This window comes from Nelumbo lutea, chromosome 5 (assembly GCF_056320005.1).
Source record: "Nelumbo lutea isolate HS-2025 chromosome 5, American lotus-T2T, whole genome shotgun sequence".
NCBI lineage: Eukaryota > Viridiplantae > Streptophyta > Magnoliopsida > Proteales > Nelumbonaceae > Nelumbo > Nelumbo lutea.
Genome location: NC_142688.1, coordinates 86,198,702 through 86,218,150, shown reverse-complemented (window position 1 = coordinate 86,218,150; position 19,449 = coordinate 86,198,702).

Here is a 19,449-nt window from a genome sequence, read left to right as displayed (position 1 = left end):
TACAGTGGAGGATGATGGTAGAATGGAATATGCAACCACCTCCACAAGGAAACTCTAGATTGACTGAGGAGGAGCAAAAGATGGTTATATAGAAATTGAAAAAGAAAGTCTATAATCCACCAAGGAAAATTAAAGCAAAGATTTACTACAGACCCAATATCAGCAATATTAAAACTTGGAAGGAAGATAAGGAAGATGATCAAGGCCATATATCAGTTGAAGAAGCGAGTGTAAAGCTCAACCATAAATAAAATTACAAGAGATGGTTTCTTTACTATTGGATAGACAAAATCAATAATAGTTCCAACAAAGGAAGATGAGTAGATGGCAGATAAAAAATCCTACATGCCTAGTCATATAACAATAACTGACCTCTAATGGCCTTACAGGAAGGGTTGCCTCTAAGAGGACTTGAATGGGTGAATATCTTCAAGCAACATACCAACAAACTTGAATGAGATAGAGTATCTTTTCTTCATTTTTTTCACAATTAATCAGATGAAGTCCTTGATTGATAATAATTATCAGCTCTGTTGCTTCAAAATTTAATTAACATTTCTAAGCTGAGAGATATTTCCTCCAATGTTTGAACCAGAAGTCCTTGATCAATATCAAATATTTGGTTATTGTCACCTTGTCAATGCTAGAATGGGCAAATCCTCCAACTACGGATTGATATAAAAAATGAATTAGGGAAAATAAGTGGACTATGTAACTTCTAGGCAGCTCCTCTCACCAATCACCCGTCACATGAAGGATGCTAAATGTAGGTTGTTTTCTGCAATCAATCAACTTTATATATTTTTCACATTTTACTAAAAATGGTAAATAGGAATGATAGTGAGTGATAGGTTTGAAGTTGTACTGTGAGTGATAGGGTTGAAGTTGCAAGAGATGATTAAAGGGCTCATAGTTTAGCATTTGGAAGTAAAAAATCTATTGTTTTCTTACAGAGTTTCCTAAATAATCATTCTACTTCATTGAATTCTATTTTCCTGATCAAAACAATTTTCCAGTCCAAATAACAACTGATGAAGGGTGATTTGACCCGATCTATGGAACAGCGACACATGGACACTGACCCGACGTAAGCGACAACTCACATTGTGGTCCAGTATAGCTAAGTAACAGGCCCCTAAAGCAGCTCGCCACGACGCGAGCTCCGGGTTCCCCGAGCTACCCCCAAAGGAATATTCCAAGGCAACTTTAGCTTGCAAGCTAAGAAAACCAACTCGCCCGAACTCCCAAGCAGACAAGTCAGCCCGAAGAATAATTCTACCAAGGGTACTTCTGAAGTATTCCAAGCTCGCTACAAAGTAGCTCGCAAATGGATCGCACGAGCATTCCGCAGGAAGCTTCTATCTGACAGGCCGTACTAATCAGACTGCACCATATCCCCTACTAATGGCGCAGTCCCTGTCCTTTCGACAGTCTGCACCCACGTCTCTCAGTAGGTGGAGGCGTGCCTGTCACTTTGGAGACGTGTCACTCGCCCGGGTAAAGAGTACGTCCCAACAGCCACCTGTGCAGCCCTGGCAGGTAACGGCTGTGGCAGGGGATCCAGTGGTGGTTGTGCCCGATCCCCCAAGGAGTGCCCCTATAAAATCCCTCAGGGCAAAAGAGAAACTTCTTCTGAAAAAACCAAGAAATCTCTTGAGTACAGCAAAACTGTGCGACCTACACTCTTAGCTTTCGTTTTTCCTTTTACTTCCTATACACAATACTAACTTAAGCATCGGAGTATTCCCACCGGGTAAATCTCCGGGAATCCTCCCTTTCATCCTCTCAGGTCCCGCTAGTTGCCAGCACGGAGCCAGTCAGCGGTCAGCTAGGAGTGCCCGGATCGCGCTACATCATTTGGCGTCGTCTGTGGGAAACACTTCAAAAAGCCTTTCTCTCTAAACTTTTTCAGTCCTTCTTTCTTCCTTGAAACAACCCAATGCTCATGGCCTCCTCTACCAACGTAGGATGAAGCACGGAGATAGATAACTCCAGGGAGCACCCCCAGCTTCCTACTGTCTATATCGAACAGTTCACCGTACCCCTCTCAGTGGACGGAATCCCCAGCTTAAGCGTGCCTCTCACAATGGCACCTGTCATCACCACTTCTTGCTACAGTCAGAACAACACTCACCGAACCTTTGGTCGTGCCCCCAGCGGCCGGCCCGAACCAGTTGGAGGACCCGGTGCAGTGCATGAGAGCCATGCAGGCTCAAATGCAAGAGTTCCAACAACTTCAACTCTATCAACAGCACGTACTGCATCAGGTCTCCCAGTATCAATATTAGGAGCAGTTCCCCCAACTGCCCCAACCTCAGCTTTAGCAGCCTCAGCTCTCGCCTCAGCACTTAGCTTTGCAGCAAGCCAAATCTCACCGCCAAAACGAGCACTTCAGCCGAGGAGAGGCCCCCAAAACCTCCCAAAAAACCAGGCCTCCCCCCATGGCAAACGGGAGAGACCGGCTACCCCGATCTCGCCACGGGCGGACAGGTCAGGAGGACCCCAGCTTGGCAGGTCTATGTCGCCCCAGCAGTCGAAGCTTGGAACCCTGATCCTAGAGAACTGGTTCGAAATTCTAGCAGCAGACTCCAGGCAGGCTCCTTCTGTCCGTAGCCATCACCAGTAGACCGAGCTACCCCCTGCGCAAACCGTCCTGGATAGCACGGAAGTGAGTAGCACAAACGTTGAGCCCGTCAGGAAGCAAAGGCACCAACGCCGAGCTCGCTGATCTGTCACCCGCGATTTGCCCGAGCTCATGGGCAAAGAAGAGGTAGGCTCGGCCGAAGCCAAAGCTCCCCTTTCTCAGCTTTGTTCCCCCTATCTTCCAAACTTCTAGCAGTCATGATGCCCATGTAGACGGGTCATTCAACCCGAATGATCATGTAGACGCCTCTCAGTAACAAATGCACCTAGCGTGAGCCAGCGAGTCGTGCATGTGCATGGCGTTCTCCACTACTTTTAGGGGAGCAGCCCACACATGGTACCAGAACTTGGCACCTAGGTCAATAAAAAGTTGGGCGCAGTTCGCACAAGCCTTCACGTCGCACTTCGTCACCAGCAAGTGGTGCCCGCGAACTAAAGAAAGCATCTTCAACATAGCACAAAGGGAGGGAGAGTCCATCAAGAGTTATATCAAGCGGTTCAATGACGTACGCCCATCAAGAGTACACAAAGGTAGGCTCGACATATGCAGATACCACGCCTGGATCCCGCTGTATGCCTAGCAGCGGCTAAGAAGGGCGTGAAGCACAAAGCAAGTGGCACATGGTTGTCAACCAGCCTGCGACCATAACCGAGTTTCTAAAGCTTGCGGATAAGTTCATAGCCACTGAAGAGGAGATCAACTAGAAGGGGGAGGGCACACCAGAAAAAAGAAAAAGAGAAGAGCCATCCAGTCAAGCAGACATCCGGAGAAAAAAGGAAATAGTTCGGAGTGCGAAGTCGGGTCAATTGTTCTGAGCTCCTACACCAGACCGAGCTGATTACACCCCACTGAACGCGAAGCGGGCCGAAATCCTAATGGCAATCAAGGACACCCCATATGTGAAGTGGCCACCCCGTCTGAGGGGGAATCACAATGAAAGAAACAAGAGTTTGCATTGTAGTTTTCACAAAGACCACGGTCACAGTACCGAAAGCGGTAAAAACCTCCGCGACGAGATAGAGAAGCTCATCCGTCGCGGATATTTGAGAAACTTTGTACAAACTAATAATAATAATAATAATAGTAATAGAGCAAGTCGGCAAGGGGAGCACGGTAGAGACGCTTCGGAGTCCAGCAGCAAGCCGGCCGAACAACCGCAGAGGCAGCCTCCAGAGGAGAGGCCAGTTCGAGGAACCATCCACATGATAGTGGGAGGTTCGATCGTTGCGGGTTGCACATCAGCAGCGGCTCGAACGTCAGTTCGTGAGGCCGCCCGGGAAGAGCAGAAACCCCCAAAGCGACCGAAGACGGGAGATCCAATTTTCTTCACAGAAGACTATGCGCGAGGGGTCCACTACCCCCATGATGACCAGCTTCAGTTGTAGAGAAGCGATCCGAGGCCTATAGACACCCCTTTAGTGGGCTAAGTCCGCCCCCTTGGGTAGATAACAGTACCTGTAGAGATCGGCACGTGGCCTTGTGTGGTTAGATTCGAACACAACTTGCTGTTGGTAGCGACCCCCTCTCCCTACAATCCATAATAGGTCGACCGATCACCCATGTCCTACGGGCGGTGGTCTCCACTTACCACTTGACTATGAAATTCCCGACAGATTTCGGTGTGGGAGTAGCGCGGGGCGACCAACTCGAGTCATGCAAGTGCTACGTTGCCGCCCTAAAGGGAAAAACCAAGGTGGCCGATGACCTCGAACTAGAACGACCCATAGAGCAAGGCGAAGAGCGGGCCGCACCCACAGAAGAAACAGTCATGGTCTCGACCTCAACAACAAACCCAGCTCGGACGCTTCAGATCGGTGTTTCCGTCCAAGAGTCCCTACTATCCGAAGTGGTAAGTTTTTTACTTCAAAATTTAGATATTTTTGCATGGTCCGCGGTAGAAATGTCCGGTATAGACCCCAGACTCATAACTCACAAGCTGACCACTGATTCTGTAGTTAGGCCCATTAAACAGAAGAAACGCAACTTAGCCCCAGAACGGTGGAAAGTGGTCGACGAGAAAGTCGAGAAGCTCCTCGCGACAGACTTCATAAGAGAAGTCCAATACCCAAGCTAAGTAGCCAACCCCATCCTGGTAAAGAAGGCCAACGACAAGTGGCGCATGTGCGTCGACTACATCGACCTGAACCGGGCTTGCCCAAAAGACTGCTTCCAACTCCCCCAAATCGACCATCCGGTGGATGCGACCTCAGGGCATAAGTTGCCCAATTTCTTGGATGCCTATTCAGTCTATAACCAGATAAAGATGGACCCGGCAGACGAAGAAGGCCTCTACTGTTACAAGGTTATGCCCTTCGGGTTGAAAAACGCAGGGGCAACCTTTCATAGACTTGTAAATAAATTGTTTGCACCGTTAATCGGTAGAAAAGTAGAATGCTATGTAGACGACATGGTTGTCAAAACTCAATTCTCATATGAATTAATACAAGACTTGCATTCTGTTTTTGAAATTTTGCGTAAGTTTAACATGAGATTAAATCCGAACAAATGTGTGTTCGGCCTGACCTCAGGTAAATTCCTGGGATACATCGTTAACCGGTGCGGAATTGAAGCCAACCCGGATAAGGTTAAGGCCATCTTAGACATGAGACCACCCTGTAAGTTGAAGGAGGTTCATGTCCAAATCGGCGGACTGTTGTCTACCATTCTTTAAGGCAGTCAAGAGCAAAGGGTTCGAGTGGACGCAAGACTGTCAGCTCACATTTGATGAGCTCAAGAATTATCTCACTAGTGTGCCAATCTTAACCCGGTCCGAGGAGGGTGACATTTTAGAACTGTACCTCTCGGTGAGCGACGAAGTGGTCAGTTCAGTACTAATAAAGGAAGTAGATCAGGTCCAATGATCCATCTATTATGTTAGTAAAGTATTGCAGGGAGCAGAAACGAGATACCCGGAGATGGAGAAGCTAGCATACGCATTGATAATTGCAGTTCGGAAGCTCCACCCGTACTTCCAAGCTCATACTGTTATCGTCCTTACCGACAAGCCTCTGAAGCAAGTCTTGCTTAAGCCCGAGGTCTCTAGCCGATTGACGAAGTGGGCCATTGAGCTCAGTGAGTACGACCTCCAGTACAAGCCACAAACTGCCATTAAGGCCCAAGCCTTAGTAGATTTCATAGTCGAATGCACATTCAGCTCTGAAGTTCCCTATCTAGTTGAGCGCGAGGCTCCCACCTCGGGTAAGCTTGGAGCTCCCAGATCGATCGAGTCCAAACCCCATGAAGTAGTAGCCAGTGTGACACCTCTCCTAGCTCAGCCAATCACGAGCTGGGATGAGGAGCCTTCGATCCTTCACGTAGATGGCTCCTCGAACCAATAGGGCAGTGGTGTTGGAATAGTGTTGTACGGCCCAAGCAGCATAAAACTGGAGTACGCGCTACACTTCAAGTTCGAGGCATCCAACAATGAAGCAGAATACGAGGCATTGATAGTTGGACTAACTCTAGCCAAAGAAGTAAAAGCCAACCACATCATTATCTACAGCGACTCCTAGCTTGTGGTCAACCAAGTCACCGGCGAGTACGAAGCTCGTGAGCCGACCATGATTGCCCACTTAGCCAAAGTCAAAGAGGTCCTATTCAACTTCTAGTCACACTTCATCAGACAGATCCCTAGGTCGGAGAACGCTGAGGCCGATGCCCTGTCCAAGTTAACCAGCACTAGTGACATCACCATGAGAACCGTGTACATAGAGGACCTGTCTAGGCCTAGCATTCTCAGGAGGTCGCCCCCGTCGTTCAAGCAGAGTCGAGCTGGATTGACCCGCTCACGAGCTTCTTGCTACATGGAAACCTCCCTGTAGATCGAAATGCAGCCAGAAGGGTGCAGCGCCAGGCAGCCAAGTATGTCGTGATAGACGAGCGGCTGTACAGGAGATCCTACACGCTCCCCTATCTGCGTTGCTTGCGACCCACCGAAGCCAAGCTCGTACTCCACGACATCCATGAGGGTCTGTGCGGCGGACACTTGGGGGGTAGGGCCCTTGCCCAGAAAGCACTTCGACAAGGGTACTATTGGCCAACAATGAAGGTAGACACTATTGAGCTCATCAGAAAATGTGACAAATGCCAGAGACATGTCAATATTCACCACCAACCTGCTGCCAACCTTAAGTACCTCACCAGCTCGTGGCCCTTTGCGCAGTGGAGCATCGATCTACTCGGGCCATTCCCACTAACAACAGGTGGAAGAAAGTTCTTAGTAGTGGCGGTGGACTGTTTTACCAAGTGGGTAGAAGCCGAGCCCCTCATGACGATCACAGCTCGAAATGTCCAAAACTTCTTTTGGAAGAGCATCGTATGCCATTTCGGACTACCTCTGGTATTGATTTCCAACAATGGAAAACAGTTCGAGGACATCAAATTTCAAGATTGGTGCAGAGACATGAGGATCCAATAGAACTTTACTTCAGTCGCACACCCTCAAGCAAACGGGCAGGCAAAAGTCACGAACAGAGTCATCCTCCACGGACTAAAGGCACGGCTGGACTGAGCTAAAGGATTGTGGGCAGATGAACTACCGAGTGTCTTATGGGCCTACCGAACCATGGAGAAGACCGCCACGGGAGAAACACCCTTCAATCTCACCTATGGCACTGAAGCAGTGATTCCCGCAGAGATCAAAGTATACGTTGCGGCTAGAAGCATATAATGATCAAACAAATGAAGATGAGCTACATACCAACCTCGACCTACTCGAAAAAGTGAGGGACCTCGTGTACATTAGGACCCAGCCTACCAGCAGAGAGTAGCTCGGTACTATAACGCCAGGGTCAAGAGGCAAAACCTCCGTATTGGCGACCTGGCCCTTCGTAAAGTTATGTTACCTAAGCCCAGTGCTGGCAAGCTTGGATCCAATTGGGAAGGTCCTACCGAGTGAAATGAGTGCTCGGGGAAGGAACGTATGAGCTCGAAACCCTCGAAGGGAAACAAGTACATCGAACATGGAATATTGTCAACCTGAGGCAATATTACCTGTAAAAATCAAGCGGACTACGGGTCCCTCCCAAAGCCTAAGGGCCAGAATATCGAGCTAACATGACCTCGGCACAAGAAGACCCCAGTTGCCACTTCGGCCTGGGAAAAAATCCAAGAGCGGACTACGGGTCCCTTCCAAAGCCTAAGGGCCAAAACACCGAGCTAACAAAGACCTCGGTGTGAAGAAAAAAGAGACTTTAGTGGCAAAGGCAAGGTATGAAATATTAAAAGCGTAAGTAGCTCGGGTTTAAACCCCGCGAAGCATAGTTCGTCCCGATATGTTATCCAAACTGAGAAATAGCCAACCAATGCTTAGCTCAGGCATACGTTGTAATCACTCTGTGATATAACACAAGCCTTAAACGTGACAAATCGGGATAACGCCTACCAAAGAGCCTTACTTCAAGTATGTAACTTTAACAGTTCAAGTGATGAGATTGCTTTAGTAAAAATAAAGGAAGTCCATCATACTCAGAAGGAAGAAACTTTCATTCATTCAAAAAAAATGAATGACAAGTGCAATAACCAAGTTAAACAGCTCGGGAAAGGTCCCATCACTGTAGGGCATAACCGTCCAACTGAAAACTTGTGAAAGATCGGGTTTATGGCACCCGGAAGCCATAAAAGCCCAGAGAAATGCCACCTCAAGAATCCGCCTCCTCATCCTTCGGAGAATCGGGCTCCTCTTCATCCGCCTGTTCCGCTGTCTCAGGAGATAGACCCTCATAGTAATGCCGTCGAGGTTGAGCCCGAAAAACTTCTTCCGAACCAGCCACCGGTAGAGCTTAAACCCTGAGCGGTATGAACCCGAACCACACTCCGCCAGGAGGTCATGAAATTCCTGGGAGTCTTTAAAATCCCAGACTGCTTTCTCTCGCTTAGCCCCCACCATCTGATCGAAGTTTCGGGTCCAGTTCAGAAGAGTGGACTCCAAGTCCCGCACCTGCTACCTGAGAAGCTCCCTCTCCCCCGTCATCCTCGACGACTCCTCCCTGTAGCGTGCACTCTCTTCAGTAAGCCAAGCGATTTGAGCTTCCTGGTCATGGATGAGCAGCTCCTGAGACTCGCTCCCCTTGCGGGTGTGCTGGAGCTCGCCCCGGACCCGGTCGAGCTCGACCTGGAGCCTCTGGTTGGTAGCACGCTGGTCAAGAGTGTTGACGCGATGGATGTGCATTTGGAGAGCCATGGCATGAATGGCAGAATTTACCTGTCAGCAAGAAAGATCAGAAGACAACAGGAAAGGGCAAAACAAGAGAAGAGGAAAGAAGGTCACTTACCACCATACAGTGAGTAGAGGCGAATGCGAATAAATCCCCGGGCTCCATGTTTCCCCACTAAGCGATTTCATCATTCGTAACTGCTTTCTGGCTCCTCTGCCGAGCTACCAGATAATCATTTACCCCTTCTCAATTTCCCACTGGGAATCGGGGGTAAGGATGTGGCTGAAGGGGGGTGAAGGATACCTCCCCTGATTGAGGGAGTTCGCTCCCCCCAGGGTTAGCCCCACTAGTCCCCTCAGGGGGGGGAGTCATCGGAACCTCAGAAGAAGGAGAGGGAAGGACCGACCTGGCGGACCTGAACTTAGTGCTTCCCGAAGGCGGGGTTTGGTCGGGGCGCGTCCTCTTCATTTGGCGTCTCTGGCTACTCAAGAGAAGGCGGCGCAAATCAGCACTAGACATGATGGCTGCCACAAGACCACAAGGTATTAGTCCAATAAATAAACAAAATGCATGTCTACACAAGTTGCAAGGCACTACGCGACCTAAAAGACCGACCTACCCGGGCTCAAGCTGCCTGCACGAGCTTCTCCTTGGCTAAATAGTCTGAACAATGGAAGCTTACCGACGCCCAGGACAACATCGTTTTCCAAGTCTCAGGGTCCAGCTCGGCCCCGGGGTCCTGGACAGCGCCCCTCCAAGCAGTAGGAAAGGGCCACCCCTCGGGGTTACGGACCACAAAATAGTATCGCTTCCAGGCAGGAATCTTATTCGGTAGCTCGTATAAGTGCTTATAGCCACGACGGGGGGAGAGGTAATAAAAACGTCTCTCCGGAGGAACCCCAGGAGAAGCATTCTTTATACAGAGGATAGAAGCAAAAATATCAAGATCTAAAGGGAGACAGTACTCGTAACACAAAGATATAGCCCCAACCATGTTTCGAATGGCGTTGGGATGAAGTTGGTCAATGGTGACGTTAAAATGATTTAGCACCTCCATTATCAAGGGGTGCAGGGGAGACGCAAGCCGGCTTCAAGCTGTTCCTGAAAAATTACTATGTCATTGGGACCATGCTCCCAAGGGAAGTTGCCAGTAGAGAGGCTGTAAACTAGGTCCCTAGGGAGACGAAAGTAGCGGATCAAAGACCTTAGTCTCTCCACTATCATTAAGGAAGGGCCAAAGGTATCAGGCTCCCTTCCCCTAGAAGTAGATGTCGTATCGCCAGAGGCTTCCCAAACCTCCGGGATACGCTCCCAGGCTCCCCCCGAGCTTGAGGGAGCATTGTCATCCTGGCTATCGCCCCTGCGATAGGCATGACGTGGGTACCCAAACATGGCTGACAGCGATTGGGACTTACCAGAGTAAGATGGAACGAAGCTGACTGAGGAAATCAAGTAAGCTAGGCGAAGTATGCGACCTCAGAATCCAAAGAATGGCATGGAGGAAGGTAGGGCCTGAGGGGGTCCCCTATTTATAGCCCCCGCCCTTTCAAACTAACGGCCCGGATCAAAGCAGATCCAACGGTCCGCAGATTTCCTAACCGCACGCCTCCTGAAAACCAAAGGCGATTGGCAGCACGTCTTCCACGATTGATGTAGTCGCAGCCACATGACGTTCGGAATTAAAGGCCACCTCAGCACGTTTTCAGAATCCGAAAAGTCAGGGAGGATAGGAGATTTCTTGATTCCCACAAATGCATTTAACGAGGCTAGTCAATCAAGTTTGAATTTTGGTCAAATCAGCCCATCGCGCTTCATAAACTCCCCGCGCTAAGGCGATGCTCTTAGCCCGAAGAGTGGGGGGCAATTGATGAAGGGTGATTTGACCCGACCTATGGAACAGCGACACGTGGACACTGACCCGACGTAAGCGACAGCTCAGCATTGTGGTCCGGTATAGCTAAGTAACAGGCCCCTAAAGCAGCTTGCCACGATGCGAGCTCCAGGTTCCCCGAGCTACCCCAAAGGAATATTCCAAGGCAACTTCAGCTCGCAAGCTAAAAAAACCAACTTGCCTGAACTCCCAAGCAGACAAGTCATCCCAAAGAATAATTCTACCAAGGGTACTCCTGAAGTATTCCTAGCTCGCTACAAAGTAGCTCACAAATGGGTCGCACGAGCCTGAAGGAAGCTTCTATCTGATAGGCCGTACCAATCAGACTACACCATATCCCCTACTAACGGCGCAGTCCCTGTCCTTTCGACAGTCTGCACCCACGTCTCTCAGTAGGTGGAGGCGTGCCTGTCACTTTGGAGATGTATCACTCGCCCGGGTAAAGAGTACGTCCCAACGGCCACCTGCGTAGCCCTGGCAGGTAACGGTTGTGGCAGGGGATCCAGTGGCGGTTGTGCCCGATCCCCCAAGGAGTGCCCCTATAAAAGCCCTCAGGGCAGAGGATAAACTTCTTCTGAAAAAACCAAGAAATCTCTTGAGTATAGGAAACCTACACTCTTAGCCTTCATTTTTCCTTTCACTTCCTATACACAGTAATAACTTAAGCATCGGAGTATTCCCACCGGGTAAATCCCCGGGAATCCTCCCCTTCATCCTCTCAGGCCCCGCTCGTTGCCAGCAAGGAGCCAGTCAGCGGTCAGCTAGGAGTGCCCGGATCGCACTACATCAACAACCATTCTAGTTCATTGAATTCCAGTTACTTACAATGGGCTATTCAACCTGGATCAGATTGGACTGGTCCAATTCACTATCTTATCGGACTGTTCAACCTAGGCTGGTCCAATCCACTATGTTATTGGACTTTTCAATGGATTGGACCAGTCCACTATCTTATTGGACTGTTCAACTAGGTGTTGGTTCAGTGTAACCCGACCTAGTCCAATATAAACCATTACAAATGGATTAGGTCCAGTCCAATCCAAATTTTATAAGAAAATATATTATAAGAAAAAACTATTTAGATAAATATTCCACAAAATTTACATACAAAAGGTAAGGTTGGATTGATCCAGTTAATTGTCTTATTGGACTATCCAACATGTTCAATCTATACTGCATTGAACTAGTCCAATTCATTGTTCTTTTACTCAAGAGTGTAATGGAATAAGATAAGCTTGTAAAAAAGCTATTAAATTGTTTAGGAAACCTTATCTCAACAAATGTATTGATTGATAATGAAAAGGACAAGCATGCAAGAGCAAGAGACAAACAAAATGATAAAAGAGACCAATTTCATGCTTAACAACAATATCACCCCTAGACCACAAATAGAGATTGAAGCAAGCTCTCTATCCAAATCCAATGATTTAATTCATCCCATCTCCTCCACAATCAAACATTGCTCTGGATGGCCAAAAAATAAAACTCAAAAATCAAGGGATAACAAATCAGCATCCATATATTAGTAGGCTCAAACTTTGAATACATTAAAAGAAAGAAACAAATGAAAAAGAAAAGAAAGAAGAGGTGAATGTGAACCCGACCACACTCCACCCCCACCACCATGAACAATATATAATTTAGGGTAAATTGCAAAAACTTCCCCTTTAGTTTCAGTTTAACAAACAACTCTCTGAACTTTTAAAAAAGACAACAAAAACCTCCCTTCTGTCATTAATCCTAACGGAAAATATATAAAGTTACAAAATTACCCCTGACCAGTCGTCAAGCTTCTGATCCTTCCTTTGGAGTTACAAACTGGCATCACTCATCCAGACGTATGGTCTACAACTAATACTTACTGATATTGAAACAGAAAGACGAGGTATGAATCAAAGGCAAGAGAGATGGAGAGCGGGATTAGGAGTTTGGACGAACACAGAGTGCGATGCAAAAGTTGTAACACTAGTCTTTAGCAATAACGTCATATTACATGCGAAAGAAAGTTGGACGAACACAGACTTAAACTAACTAAACCAGAGTAAGAACCATCGCTCTCAATTACAGAAATTCAAATCCCAATTTTTTAGAAGCAAATCGTCCATCATCAAGTACGTATGCTAAAAGAATATATAGAACAAATTATCATCTTTTCAATATCACCTAGATCATCTCTAAAAAGAACATTGTAACTATCTCAAACTTAGAGAAGTTCTTTCCTCACGGTGCACTCATACTTATGTTATCTTGGTTTTTCTTGGAAACGAAACCTACGAATAGGGGTGATTCGCTTCGGCTTCAGGTCAATTGTATGCGAGTAGTAACATTTGAAGGAGTATGGTCTAACAATTATTGAAAAAAAATGCTCCCAACTATGACCTACTTTAACTGAAGAAGGGATTTTCAATCATTGCTGTGGCAATTTGCTCAATTCCAACGATGGACTTTACATGATGTGAGGGATTCAACTAGGGATCCAAGGAATAGAGGTAAATCGACATCAAAATGAGGAAAAAGGACAAGGGAAGAAAACGAGGCCAAAAACCACTGGATCTTCATCAGATCAAGTGAGGGTTGGGGGAAAACAACCACTACAACTCCTTTGTTCTCATCAATAGAGATGATGAATAGTGGGCTGACACGAATAAAAAAAAATGAGGTAGAAATGAAGAGAAAAGAATGGAAATGGAGAGAGGGTGGGAAGAACGAGAGGGGTCTATTGAGAAAGAAAGTTTCGGTCACCACCGCTATGTTCACGTAGTAAGGAGGAAGACGAAGAACAAGGACTTGGGCAGAAAAATTAGAAGAAGAAGAAGAAGAGATAAGTCAGTGGTGGAGATTGGAGTAGGCTCCACCACTTTGGTGCTTCCAAGAGGACAATGAATAATACTTCGCTTTTGATTAGTTAAATGAGGAAACTAGTTTATTGGTAAAACCCTTATGCATTAAAATTAAAATAGAGAATACTAGTGAGATACTAGTAAAATACTACTTAGTAGATGTCAAATATAGAAACATGCTAGACTTTCTAGCGCCTTAAAGAGGCACTAGATACCACCACAATGAGATATAAGGACAATTACTGGAGTCCATCAGGGAGATTTTCAATCACAGGCATTCATCACTGAGAAATGTAGAAGAATATGTATTTGATGTTCTGAAGAAGCATTGGACAATCCTTAATGCAACACAACATTTTGACTTTGACATGTAGGTCAAGATTGTTATAGTTTGTTGTGTGTTTTACAGCCATATCTTGGGAGTTGATCGACATGAACAATACACCCGAGAAAGGATCCGTAAGGCGGACAAGCAGAATACATCTGTTGGGGATGAATTTGTGAATGAAGGCACCAACGTAGATTCTCTTGCACCAAGGCTATAAAGAAATGAACTAGCAAGGTGGTCCACATTTAGAGACCAAATTGGATCAGACATGTTTCGAGACTAGAGGAGATTGTGAAGAAGATTAGGAGTTGTTGTATTTGAATTATTCACCATCATTTTGAACCAAGTTTTATTAATTGTAGTTCTTCTGTTTAAAACCTCCAAGTTATTTGTGTTTTTAGATATTCAGGACTTGGTATAAACATTTGGATATATCAACACTATTTTCTTACATTAACAACTTTATTTTTGAATTGTACATGTTTACTTTTATGTTGGTGATTACTAGAGGCATTTTTAACATTTCTTTATGATAGTATACGTACATGTCTATATGCTATTTATATGCTGCATGAAATGGAATTCTTTGGTAAGGATGGTCTCTAGTAGAGATATAGTAGGAACATCTATCAATAATAGGAAAGATGGAAATAAGGGTAAGGATGTATTGTCTATCTCTCAAATTATGTCTAACAAGAGTGATCAAAATCAACAAGTAAGATGGAATATTGCCATGGATAAGGCATTGATTGAACTAATTGCTCATCAAGTAGAATTGGGCAACAAAATTGATAAGGGGTTTTGGACATTTGCATACACATTAGTATACAAAGAGATGACTATCCATTTCACTATTGATATGAGAATACCCCACATTAAGAGTAGAATGAAAACATTAAAACCCATATACATGGAAGCCAAGAAGCTAATGGAGACTAGTGGCTTTAGTTAGAATGAATCCAAGAATCGAATTATATCTAACCTAATTGTTTGGGATAATTACATCAAGGTAAATGTGGATTATTTGGTATTTTTAATTAATATTTAAAAAATGTAGCAATTGGTCATGATGCCATCTACAATGCAACCACCGAAGATAAAGAGATCCCATATGCTTGGAACTTGGAATGAAGACCCAAATCACGGAAGAATGAAAGAATGATGAACATATATAAATTGGAAAAGAAATTAAATTAAACATGACAAACCCATCAAAGTAAAATATCTGTAAGAACAAAATTAAGAAAAAAAAAGGAAGAGAGACAATGCTTACCATCAAATTTAATAGGGTGAGAGAGCAAGAGGGTCACTTGAAGAAGTACAAGGGTGACAAGGTGACACCGAAGAGAAATCATTATTGTCAATGATGATTCAACAGGGGTGGTGAGATGAAGATATCAGGGAGAAAGATGGTTTGTGCTTTTCCATAAGTTAACAATTTATTTTTTCAAATGTAATTTTAATTGTTATTAGGTTACTTGCGATAACCCGTATTCACGGAAACAGAAAGTTTAAAATTGATTCATCCATCTCATCCGATATGATACGGAAAAGTTACTTTTTCCATATTACACCTGTGTATAATATCTTATAATATATTGGTGACGATACAGTATCTTACAAACATGCAATAACATTTTACCAACTATATATATGTGCAATAAATGCTGACCTGACCATGTTCATCCCTGAACCCAACTAAAAGTTATCTAATTTTCATAATCAGAATTGAGTTTAACTAAATTTAATGTTAATCTAGGTCCAATTCAAAGTTTTGGGCACAAGGCTTAAGCCCAAGGTTAAACATCATTTTATACCCAGCCCAAAGTAAAACTTGATCGATTCGGGTTAGTCTTAGGACTAGGTTTTGTTTGGTAAGGTGGGTCTATTGGGTCCAAAATACTGAATGCGTGGGTAAGTGGGTTTAAACCAACACTTCCTTGAAATAACGATGCCAATGGACCAATTCCTCTACAAGGTCATTGATGACAGTTGCAAGATGACTCGGGATTGATTTGGAAGAGTTTGGATATGTGTTGTTGCATTTTTGTTCAGATTCTATGTATAAACCATATAGGCATTTTGATTGTATTGTAGCTCCATGGGTTCAGTTGATACTTGATGTAGGCGCACATGGGTTGAACCAATGGCACGTGTGCACATAGTAGGCGGCGGCACTCAGGGCGGACCCAATGAAGGCATGCACAGAATAGTGGTCGGCACGTTACTCGTAACCAATGGCGTCATCACATGCAGTGGCCTCAGATGACCATTCTCCTCAGGAAAGAATCGCATCTTAACCATCCGAGCCCATCTACCTCCAAACGGCCTCAAGTATAAATAGAGAACAACCCCGTCAAAGTAAATATCTGGAATCTGGACCTAGGAACATTAAGAACTCTTAACTTACTTTGTGGCCTGTTTGAGTATTCTTACCTCAGGCCTCGTCCATCAAGTGTTGCACCCATACTAACTTGACTGTTAGAATCTCCGCCTCGGGCATCAACCCGAGGCCTCTGACGTTCTCTCTCTCCACAGGTCCAACCTACTAGCCCTCGGCCGTGATAGATCTCGAACTCCTCAATCAGCCTTCAACTCGGAAGCAAAATTACAGTATTGCCCTCATCCCATTCTTACCAGTAACAATATGGTTTTTCAAGTATCAAGGTAAAAGAAAAAATCAATATTGATAGGGTCATTCTTGCAAGAAGATGCGTCAATTGGTTGCCAATTGCCATATCTCTTGATGAACCTCATTGAGGAATGGGGGAATTGACTAATACAACCCTGCAATCAATAACGTGCTGTTTAACACACCTAAGGATTGTCTATTTGATACCTCCGATCATCCTCTCGAAGATAATATGATGGAAATGTAGACCCAAGGCCAACTTAAGGCCTTCTCTTGAAGCAAACACTTCAGCCTTCATGGGTGTGCAAGGTGGGAAAGCTATAGATCGAACTACAATTAGGGAACCCTTATGGTCTTTAGCAATCACTTCAACCCCATCTCTAGTGTTAGAAGTGACCCTGTCAAAGTTTATTTTAATATGATTATAGTACGACCTTGCCATTTCAGTGGCATAAGAGAAGGGATATCCCCTAACTTAGTTCCCTCATGCTCATCTTCCACCAATGAAATAGAACCTTCTAAATCTCCAATGTGAGGATGAACCCTCTTGGCAATGAAATGGATGTAAAATGGCAAATTGTTGAATATGAGAGAACATTGAGGGTTCGTTTGATTTGCAGGAATAGGGGTCTAAAATTGGAATTGGAATGGTCTATTCTTATTCTAATTGTTTGATTAAGTAAAATCAGAATTTCATTCTCATTTCTGGTGGAATGGCATTCCCCAAGGGAAGGACCATTCTCTCCCCCTCCCTTGGGAATGAGAATCCATTCCAGCCAATTCTGATTCCGATTCCATTTTTAGACTGAACCAAACAGGTGAAGGGAATAGATCATTCTGATTCCAATTTTGAAAGATTTTGATTCCTATTCCAACTGTGAACCATCTGGACCCTGAGCCTTTACTTTACAAACACTGAAGTATTTCTCTTCTTCTAGGTTTTTCAATCTCACTCCAGTTCTTAAGCCAATCAAATAGTGACCAGTTTTGTACCAAAATCTATATACCAAAAGGATTGAGGAAAAGATGGACCATGGATTCCTCTTGGGGGGTGTCCTTTTTTTGGATTTTGAGAGGGGGGAAAGTGTCAATGGGATTTTGGTTCCAATTGACCAAGAATCTCATGTTCATTTTTCAGATTTATGTGGGGACTAGGGAAATAAAGGTAAGTGATACCCATCTCCTAAGTGGGTAAATAACTTTCCCACCTAGAGGGAAGTTGGTAACACTTGAATGGGCCAAAAATGCCCTTTTTAATAATGGATTTTTAAGACTAAAATGGTCATTATCTTATTTATCTAAGAAATACAAGAGCATGGGTAAATGCACTTACCCGGGTATTTGTTTCCTAGAAAAAATTTATCCAAATAATTGTATTTATCCGGATAAATAATTTACCGAAAAATGAATAAGCCTTGATGATGTCATTTACAGCAAACTGCATCGAAATAAGCACTTCTTCATGCTAGACCCACTGTAAGAGGAAAGAGAATAGAGTTAAGCGCAATGCCAAATGAACAAATGCACCTACCATGGTAGAAGATACTTAAATTTCCAAAACCTACAAGACCAATTAGCAAAGGCCGTACCTGTTCAAGAGTTGCTTGGATCATCTTGGCGTAAAAATTTTATAAGCAGAAGCTGAATAAAAATACCATTAGAGATTTAGAGGTCGGCTAGGTGACTAGGAAAAAGACTTAAAACCAAGACCAATTCCAATTTCTTGTAACCAGATCAATAGGGATAGCAACCCTTCCATTGTAATCCCCCTCTTCCCGTACAATTTTAGGACTCCAACCATTGATGCATGGATCTTCTTAGATCCTAACTTGCCAACCATTTTCAATGACTCACTTCAAGCTTTCACAATCAGTGATCTTCCTAAATAGCATCAAAGCCTACGCACCCGAGGGATTCCCGAATCTTTTGACATGGTTTGTTTACCATTCTTTTCGCCTGTACCATTCTTTTCTAGGAAAATAAGGAATTGGATTGGTTCGTAAACCTTAGTGCATTATCCTAATTTTACATAAGATATGGTTTGTTTTGATCTTGTTTCTCTCAAGTTTAACCTATTTGATTATCTATGTACATGGAAACTCGTTATTTTAGTATTGGTTGACGAATGAGAATTCAGATTAAAATCAAATCCTAAAATTGTTGCAATTGCAGGGACTATAGGTACGATCTGCAAAAAGAAAGACAGAGATCAAGATATTTATTCCTAGAAGGTCGTTGAAGTTACTCCACCTAAGAGCTTCATCGTTCATTGTTTTCACTCTGTAATTAATCTGATGAGAAGTTTGTCACAATTGTGGTGGTTTTGGATTCAGCCAACAATACCATTTTTCGCATCGCAACATTTATTTCAGAGAGAGACATTAAGAAAAATTAACGTTAAAGAAGAAAGATAAAATTTGATGCATTTGGGTTGGACTCGGACTTGAGTCGGGCTTAGATTCGTCAATTAAACCATATTAAAAATTAATATACATGTGTGTATATGTATGCATATAAATATATATCTACATATATGTACATGCACATGTATATGATCAAGCTGGGCTTAGGTTATGCTAAGATTGGGCCGAACTTGAGCTTCCTAACGACTAGGCCAGAGCCCAATCCAAAAAATATAAAAGTTCAAACTTTTTATCCCAACCCAATCTGATACCAAAATTTTAAACCCAACCCATGTAAAATTATAGGTTAAATCAGCCAGGACTTAAGTTGAATCTGCCCAAATTGCAACCCTAATATGTATCAATGTTTTGACCTTTTGTTATCAAGTAAATACTTTAAACCTTAATTATGCTAAAATCTTGTTTATTGGGCTGATTTAACTTTATTACCCTGTACCACCCTAATATTATAAAACCACAACAGGAGGTTCTCACGTTTGTTTTGTGACATCTATAACACTTAAAACACTTATGTGTTTAAAAGAACAAATAAGCAA